The sequence below is a fragment of the Triticum dicoccoides genome, chromosome 7B (genome assembly GCF_002162155.2).
Source record: "Triticum dicoccoides isolate Atlit2015 ecotype Zavitan chromosome 7B, WEW_v2.0, whole genome shotgun sequence".
In the NCBI taxonomy this organism is placed as follows: Eukaryota; Viridiplantae; Streptophyta; class Magnoliopsida; order Poales; family Poaceae; genus Triticum; species Triticum dicoccoides.
Genome location: NC_041393.1, coordinates 95337579 through 95347269, shown reverse-complemented (window position 1 = coordinate 95347269; position 9691 = coordinate 95337579).

Sequence of the window (9691 nt, the reverse complement as noted above, 5' to 3'; positions counted from 1 at the left end):
TTGGTTTATGTAATGCACCTGCTACCTTTCAAAGATGCATGATGGCTATATTTTCTGATTTTTGTGAAAAGATTTGTGAGGTATTCATGGATGACTTCTCCGTCTATGGATCCTCTTTTGATGATTGTTTGAGCAACCTTGATCGAGTTTTGCAGAGATGCGAAGACACTAGTCTCGTCCTGAATTGGGAAAAGTGTCCCTTTATGGTTAATGAAGGCATTGTCTTGGGGCACAAGATCTTCGAGAGAGGTATTGAAGTTGATAAAGCCAATGTTGATGCTATTGAAAAAATGCCATGTCCCAAGGACATAAAAGGTATAAGAAGTTTTCTTGGTCATGCCGGCTTTTATAGGAGGTTCATTAAGGACTTTTCTAAAATCTATAGGCCTATGACAAATTTATTGCAAAAAGATATTTCTTTTGTCTTTGATGATGATTGTGTAGAAGCATTTGAAACACTTAAGAAAGCTTTGATCACTGCACCTATTGTTCAGCCACCTGATTGGAATTTACCTTTTGAGATTATGTGTGATGCTAGTGACTATGTTGTAGGTGCTGTTTTAGGGCAAAGAGTCGATAAGAAATTGAATGTTATCCAGTATGCTAGTAAGACTCTTGATACTACCCAGAGGAGTTATGCTACTACTGAAAAAGAGTTCTTAGCAGTTGTGTTTGCATGTGATAAGTTTAGACCTTATATTGTTGATTCCAAAGTTACTATTCACACTGATCATGCTACTCTTAAATATCTCATGGAAAAGAAAGATGCTAAGCCTAGACTCATTAGATGGGTTCTCTTGCTCCAAGAATTTGACTTGCATATTATTGATAGAAAGGGACCTGAGAACCCCATTGCAGACAACTTGTCTAGGTTAGAGAATGTTCTTGATGACCCACTGCCTATTTATGATAGTTTTCCTGATGAACAATTAGCGGTTGTCAATGCTTCTCGCACTGCTCCTTGGTATGCTGATTATGCTAATTACATTGTTGCTAATATATATACCGCCTAGTTTCACATACCAGCAAAATAAAAAGTTCTTTTATGATTTGAGACATTACTTCTGGGATGATCCACACCTTTATAAAGGAGTAGATGGTATTATTAGACATTGTGTGCCTGAGCATGAACAGGAACAAATCCTACGCAAGTGTCACTCTGAATCTTATGGAGGACACCACGCGGGAGATAGAACTGCACACAAGGTACTACAATCTGGTTTTTATTGGCCTACTCTCTTCAAAGATGCTCGTAAGTTTGTCTTATCTTGTGATGAATGTCAAAGAATAGGTAACATTAGTAGACATCAAGAAATGCCTATGAATTATTCTCTTGTTATCGAACCGTTTGATGTTTGGAGCTTTGATTATATGGGACCTTTTCCTGCCTCCAATGGTTATACACATATTTTAATTGCTGTTGATTACGTTACTAAGTGGGTAGAAGCTATTCCAACTAGTAGTGCTGATCATAACACTTCTATTAAAATGCTTAAAGAAGTTATTTTTCCGAGGTTTGGAGTCCCCAGATATCTTATAACTGATGGTGGTTCACACTTTATTCATGGTGCTTTCCGTAAGATGCTTGCTAAGTATGATGTCAATCATAGAATCTAATCTCCTTATCACCCGCAGTCTAGTGGTCAAGTAGAGTTGAGCAATAGAGAGCTCAGATTAATTTTGTAAAATACTGTGAATATATCTAGAAAGAATTGGTCCAAAAAACTTGATGATGCATTATGGGCCTATAGAACTGCATACAAAAATCATATGGGTATGTCTCCATATAAGATGGTTTATGGAAAAGCATGTCTTTACCTCTTGAACTTGAACACAAAGCATATTGGGCTATCAAAGAGATCAATTATGACTTCAAACTTGCCAGTAAGAAGAGGTTGTTTGATATTAGCTCACTTAATAAATGGAGAACCCAAGCATATGAGAATGCCAAGCTCTTCAAAGAAAAAGTCAAACGCTGGCATGATAAGAGGATACAAAAGCGTGAGTTTAACGTAGGAGATTATGTGTTATTATTCAACTCTCGTTTAAGATTTTTTGCAGGAAAACTTCTCTCAAAATGGGAAGGTCCCTACGTTATCGAGGAGGTTTATCGTTCCGGTGCTATAAAAATTAACAACTTCAAAGGCACAAATCCGAGGGTGGTTAACGGTCAAAGAATCTAGCATTATATTTCAGGTAATCCTATCAATGTTGAAACTAATATTATTGAAACCATAACCCTAGAGGAATACATAAGAGACACTTTCCAGAATGTTCCAGACTCCAAAAAGGCATAGGTACGTGGTACGGTAAGTATACCGACTCCAAAACAACTCTAATGGCAATTTTTATCAGTTTTGGATTATTTAAGAATTTTAGGAAGAAAGAAGTAGTCCGAAAGGGACACGAGGCTCCCACGAGAGAGGAGGCCACACCCCCCCTGTAGGGCGCGCCCCCTGTCTTGTGGGCACCTCGTGTGCCTCCCGGAGTCTGTTTTCTTGTATGTTATGTATTCTGGTCGGTAAAAATTCATTATATATACTCCCGAAGGTTTTGACCACCGTATCACGCAAATATCTTCTGTTTTCGTTTCGAGCTGTTTCTGTTTCAGATCTAGAGCCACATGTCATCTCCAAGCGCTTCCAAGGACAAGTTTTTCGAGAGGGTTATTAACCCCTATCTCGCGGAGGTGCTGCATCACCCACAAACCATTGAGATGCATGAGGGGTGCTGCACATCCGCGATGTGGAGGGACCAAGGTGTACCGGGAGCATGGAGGCAAAGCTCGAAGCCATGGAGCAAGAAGTTTTCAAGTGTCAAGGGATGGTGGAACATGGACTCAATGCCAACCAGATGATGATCACGGAGTTCACCAACAACCACAAGCTGGATGCCAAAGTCATTGGGGATACCATCTTCAAGCTTCAAGAGAAAATCGAGCACCTCCAAGCCCAGATCTATGATCTGCAGAACCAGAACTGTGAGTATGAATATAGATTCAAGCGAATGAGTTTGGCTGCAGATTTAAGGATCCTGGAGACTCGATCATCCTTTTATGATGGAGAGCCTATGCCTTGGAAGATGGACGACAAGCCTACATCATCAACAATTCCCACTTCACCATCTCCAAAGAAATAATTACATGGGTATGGGCACTCCCCTTGGCAACCGCCAAACTTGGGGGAGGTGCCCCGGTATCGTATCACCATCACACTCCTATCTTTACCGCTTTATTTAGTTCGATCCTTTTAGTAGTATCTTGATCTAGTAGATTGAAGTTTTGATATCAAGTAGTTTTGAGCTTTGCAATGTGATCTCTTTATGTAAGCGAGTCCGTGTGCTATCTATAATAAATATTAGTGTTGAGTCAAGGGCTTTGCTATGTTGATATGATATTGGGAAAGTAGAAAGAGCAAAAGAGTTCATATTGATCTTATGGATAGTGATAACTTCACACATAGAAAGTATGATGCATAAAAATTGTTGAGAGTCGATGAACGTAGCCTTGGTCATCGTTGCAATTAATAGGAAGTGATAAGGAAAGAGGGGTTCACATATAGATATATTATCTTGGACATCTTTTAGGATTGTGAAGCACTCATTAAGTATGACATGCTAAAAGAGTTGATGTTGGACAAGGAAGACAACGTAATGGTTTATGTTTTCCGACATCTCAGTTAAAGTATATTGTCGTTGACCTTCCAAACATGTTGAGCTTGCCTTTCCCCCTCTTGCTAGCCAAAATTCTTTGCACCAAGTAGAGATACTACTTGTGCTTCCAAATATCCTCAAACCCAGTTTTGCCATGAGAGTCCAACATACCTACCTATGGATTTAGTAAGATCCTTCAAGTAAGTTGTCATCGGTGCAAGCAATAAAAATTGCTCTCTAAATATGTATGACTTATTAGTGCAGAGAAAATAAGCTTTGTACGAACTTGTTGTGGAAGTAATAAAAGCGACGGATTGCATAATAAAGGTCCACATACAAGGGGCAATATAAAGTGACGTTCTTTTGCATTAAGATTTCGTGCATCAACCCTAAACGCACATGACAACCTCTGCTTCCCTCTGCGAAGGGCCTATCTATTATTTTATGTTTTTGCTTTATGCTTGAGTCAAGGTGATCCTCACCTTTCCACTTTTTCATTTTTTCCTTTGGCAAGGTCCTCGTGTTTGAAAGATCATGATGCATATATCCAATTGGATGTAAGTTGGCATAGGCTATTATTGTTGACATCACCTAAAGGTGAATATGTTGGGAGGCAACACAATAAACCCCTATCTTTCTCAGTGTCCGGCTGAAACTCTATAACCACAAGTATTGCGTGAGTGTTAACAATTATGGGAGACTACGAGATAGTTGAGTATGTGATCTTGTTGAAAAGCTCTATTATTGACTCTTTCTGATGTTACAATAAATTGCAATTGCTTCAATGACTGAGATTATAGTTTGTTAGTTCCCAATGAAGTTTATGAACCATACTTGACATTGTGAATTGCTTATTACTTGAGCATAAGAAATCATATGACAAAATCTATATATGTTGCTGTTATTAGAATGATCATGATGCCCCCATGTCCGTATTTTATTTTTTTATCGACACCTCTATCTCTAAACATGTGGACATATTTTTCGATTTCGGTTTCCGCTTAAGAACAAGCGAGGTCTAAGCTTGGGGGAGTTGATACGTCCATTTTGCATCATGCTTTTATATCAATATCTATTGCATTATGGGCTGTCATTACACTTTATATCTCAATATTTATTGCTATTCTCTCTTACTTTACAAGGTTTACCATGAAGAGGTGGAATGCCGGCAGTTGGAATTCTGGCTAGAAAAGGAGCAAATGTTGGAAACCTATTCTGCTCAACTCCAAAAGTCCTGAAACTCCAAGAAACAACCTTTTGGATTTATTAAGAATTTATGAGAAAAAGAAATAGGCCAGGGGGCCCACACCCTGTCCAGGAGATAGGGGGGCGCCCCCCTATAGGGCGCGCCCCTATCTCCTGGGCACCCTGGTGGCCCTCCGGCGTCCATCTTCTGCTATATCATCACTTTTACCCTGGAAAAATTCGTGGGCAAGCTTACGGGACGAAACTCCGCCGCCACGAGGCGGAACCTTGGCGGAATCAATCTAGGGCTCTGGCGGAGCTGTTCTGCCGGGGACACTTCCCTCTGGGAGGGGGAAATCATCACCAACGTCATCACGAACGATCCTCTTATTGGGAGGGGGTCGATCTCCATCAACATCTTCACCAACACCATCTCTTTTCAAAACCCTAGTTCATCTCTTGTATCCAATCTTGTATCAAAACCACAAATTGGTACCTGTGGGTTGCTAGTAGTGTTGATTACTCCTTGTAGTTGATGCTAATTGGTTTACTTGGTGGAAGATCATATGTTCAGATCCTTTATGCATATTATTACTCCTCTGATTATGAACATGGATATGCTTTGTGAGTAGTTACATTTGTTCCTGAGGACATGGGTGAAGTCTTGCTATTAATAGTCATGTGAATTTGGTATTTGTTCGATACTTTGATGAGATGTATGTTGTCTTTCCTCTAGTGGTGTCATGTGAACGTCGACTACATGACACTTCACCATTATTTGGGCCTAGAGGAAGGCATAGGGAAGTAATAAGTAGATGATGGGTTGCTAGAGTGACAGAAGCTTAAACCCTAGTTTATGCGTTGCTTCGTTAGGGGTTGATATGGACCCATATGTCTAATGCTGTGGTTAGGTTTACCTTAATACTCCTTTTTGTAGTTGCGGATGCTTGCAATAGGGGTTAATCATAAGTGGGATGCTTGTCCAAGTTAGGGTAGTACCCAAGTGCCGGTCCACCCACATATCAAATTATCAAAGTACCGAATGTGAATCATATGAACGTGATGAAAACTAGCTTGACGATAATTCCCAATGTGTCCTCGGGAGCTCTTTCCTCATTATTAGAATTTGTCCAGGCTTATCCTTTGCTACATAAAGGATTGGGCCACCTTGCTGCACTTCATTTACTTTATTTACTTTTTGCTCGTTACTATTTATCTTATTACAAAACTATCTATCACCTACTATTTCAGTGCTTGCAGAGAAAACCTTAGTGAAAACCGCTTATCATTTCCTTCTGCTCCTTGTTGGGTTCGACACTCTTACTTATCGAAAGGACTACGATAGATCCCCTACACTTGTGGGTCATCAAACGCACGCTCGTGTCCGACCGCACATGGATCACCTCCTATCACCTCCGAGGCGCCGCACAAACTTGGTATTACGCCCTCGAGCAGGATGAGGGCAGCATGCCCCCATGGGAGTGTTTTAGCGAGCTTTGCCTCTTACGCTTTGGGCTGCCGATACGCGGGAGCCGGATGGCAGAGTTTGGGCGCCTACCCTTCACCTCTACGGTGCAGGACTTCGCTGACCGCTTCCAGGCCTTGCCATGCCATGCCCCAGCGTGACCGCTCGCCAGCGGGCCGAGCTCTTCGTTGGCGGTCTGCCGGATCATATCCGCACGGACGTGGAGATGCGGGGACCACATGACCTCCAGACGACCATGTATTATGCCCGCGCCTTTGAGCGTGGCGCCGTCGCCGTGCAGCAGGCGTCACTGTCCCGGGGCGCCCGACAGCCCACCTGGTCCCCACCGACACCACCAGCGCCGGAGTGTACGGCCTAGGCCCGTGCGGAGCCCAATGCGCTGGCCGCTACGCGCCCCTTCTGTCGGCTCACCCCGGCCGAGCAGCTCGAGGGACGCCGTCAGGGGCTGTGCTATAACTGCGACGAGCCTTACATCCCGGGCCACGTTTGCCCGCGGATGTTCTACTTGGAGGCCATGGAGTACATTGAGGAGGACGCCACCGCCGGGCTGGGGACCCGACCCCTCCATTGGCCAACGAGATTCCGCCGGGGCCGGCCCAGGAAAACGCTCTCATTGTCTCCCTCCATGCACTCGCAGGCATCTGGACGGGCAAGAGTATGCTGCTGTCGGTAACGATCAACAACGAGCTGTTCCTCCCACTCCTAGACACGGGCTCCACCCACAACTTCCTGCTAGGGACCACCATGCGTCGCTTGGCGCTGCAGCGACCGGGGGAGAGCAGTTATGCGTTACCGTGGCTAACGGTGACTGTCTCCACTGCTAGGGTATTGGTCGGCATGTTCCCATCGTCATCGGCACCGAGCACTTCACCGTCACCTGCGTTAGCATCTACTTGGGCTGCTTAGACTTCATCCTTGGCGTCGATTTCTTGCGGACTCTGGGTCCCATCCTCTGGGAGTTCGACACCACGATGATGATTTTCTGGCGCCTGGGCCGCCGCGTTCGGTGGGAGGGCGTCGGCGACGCCTCCCCGATGGCCCCTCAGCCCCACTTGACAACGGCCGCCATTGACGCTGAGCATCCCCTGTTGGCTCGCCCATTGCAGCAGCACAGTGACCTCTTTGACGAGTCGCGGGGCCTGCCACCGGTCCGGCCTTACGACCATCATATCCACCTACTGTCGAACACCGCTCCCATAGATGTGCGGCCATACCGCTACCCCCAGCTACAGAAGGACGAGCTGGAGCGACAATGTGCGGTCATGCTCACCCAGGGTATCATCCGGATCTCGACGTCACTGTTTTCCGCATTGGTGCTCCTCGTGCGCAAGGCCGACGGTTCGTGGCATTTCTGCATCGACTACCGTGCTCTCAACGCCAAGAAGTCGAAGGACAAATTTCCTATCTCGGTCATGGATGAACTCCTGGACGAGCTACATGGGGCATGCTTCTTCACCAAGCTCGACCTCAGTTCGGGATATCGCCAGGTGCGGTTGCACCCTGACGATGTCGCGAAGACGGCCTTCCACACTCATCATGGCCACTTCGAGTTCTGGGTGATACCCTTTGGCCTCTCCAATGCCCCGGCAAAATTCCGGACGTTGATGAACGACGTGCTTCGGCCCTACTTCTCTTGGTTTGTGCTTGCCCTACTTCTCTTGGTTTGTGCTTGTTTTCTTGATGACATTCTTATCTACAACTCATAATGGGCGGAGCACATACAGTATGTGGCCATCGTCTTCAACAAGCTTCGAGCGCACCATCTGCACCTCAAGCGCTTGAAGTGCTCGTTCGACATCAGTCGCCTATCTCGGCCATGTCATCTCGGCGGAGGGCTTCGCTATGGATGCCGACAAGGTCACGGCGGTCGCGGCTTGGCCAATGCCGCACTCGTCGCGGGCCCTCCGCGGCTTTTTGAGCCTCGCTGGATACTGCTAGAAATTTATCCGGGAATTCGGCCTCATCGCGGCCCCACTTACACGCCAGCTGCGTCGCGACGCCTTCTCCTGGGACACGGAGGCGACTGAGGCGTTCCAGACCCTCTAGCAGGCTCTCACGATGGGGCGGTCCTCCAGATGCCTGACTTCGGCAAGCTGTTCATGGTGGACTGCGACGCCTCGGGCATGGGGTTTGGCGCCGTCCTCCATCAGGGCAATGGGCCACTTGCATTTTTCAGCAGACCCTTCGCCACACGCCATCACAAGCTCGCGGCCTATGAGAGGGAGCTTATCGGCTTGGTGCTGGTTGTGCCTCACTAGCGGTCGAATCTTTGGGGGCCGTCGTTCCTTATTCGCACGGATCACTACATCCTCAAGTTCTTATTGGACCAGCGCCTCTCCACCGTGTCGTAGCATCAGTGGATCAACAAGCTCTTTGGCTTCGATTTCACCATCGAGTACCGTCTGGGCCGCCTCAACACCGTGGCCGACGCACTGTCCCGCCGCGGCGCCGACCACGACCACGACACCGTCGACCCCGCGAGGGAGGCCCTCTGCATCGGCACGGGGCCCTCCTTCACCCTCTTCGACGACATCTGTCGGGCCACCACGAGTCATCTGGATGCTCAGCTCCTTTGGCAGCTCCTCGACACCGGACCTGGAGAAGCCATGGCGCATGGCTGATGGCCTGCTCCTGCACGGGCGCCGACTCTTCATGCCGGATCTCGGTGACCTTCGTCACCAGGCCCTGCTGCTAGCTGCTACCTCTTGAGCTTGCGTTGGTTTTCCCTTGAAGAGGGAAGGGTGATGCAGCAAAGTAGCATAAGTATTTTCCTCGGTTTTGAGAACCAAGGTATCAATCCAGTAGGAGACAACGCACAAGTCACTGAATACCTGCACAAACAATCAACAACTTGCACCCAACGCGATAAAGGGGTTGTCAATCCCTTCACACTCACTTGCAAAAGTGAGATCTGATAGAGATAGATAAACGGTAAAGTAAATATTTTTGGTATTTTTGGTTTATAGATCGGAAAGTAGAAGATTGCAAAATAGTATATCGGAAACTAGTAAGATGTAAAAGAGATTCAATATAATGGAAAAGAGACCCGGGGGCCATAGGTTTCACTAGTGGCTTCTCTCAAGATAGCAAATATTACGGTGGGTGAACAAATTACTGCCGAGCAATTGATAGAAGAGTGCATAATTGTGATGATATCTAAGGCAATGATTGCTACCTCTTAAGCTTGCGTTGGTTTTTCCCTTGAAGAGGAAAGGGTGATGAAGCAAAGTAGTGTAAGTATTTCCCTCAGTTTTGAGAACCAATGTATCAATCCAGTAGGAGACGACGCACAAGTCACCTAGTACCTGCTGTCAGGACCCCGACTCAATGCCACATCGATCTAGCATGTAACACCTCATATCACTTTGG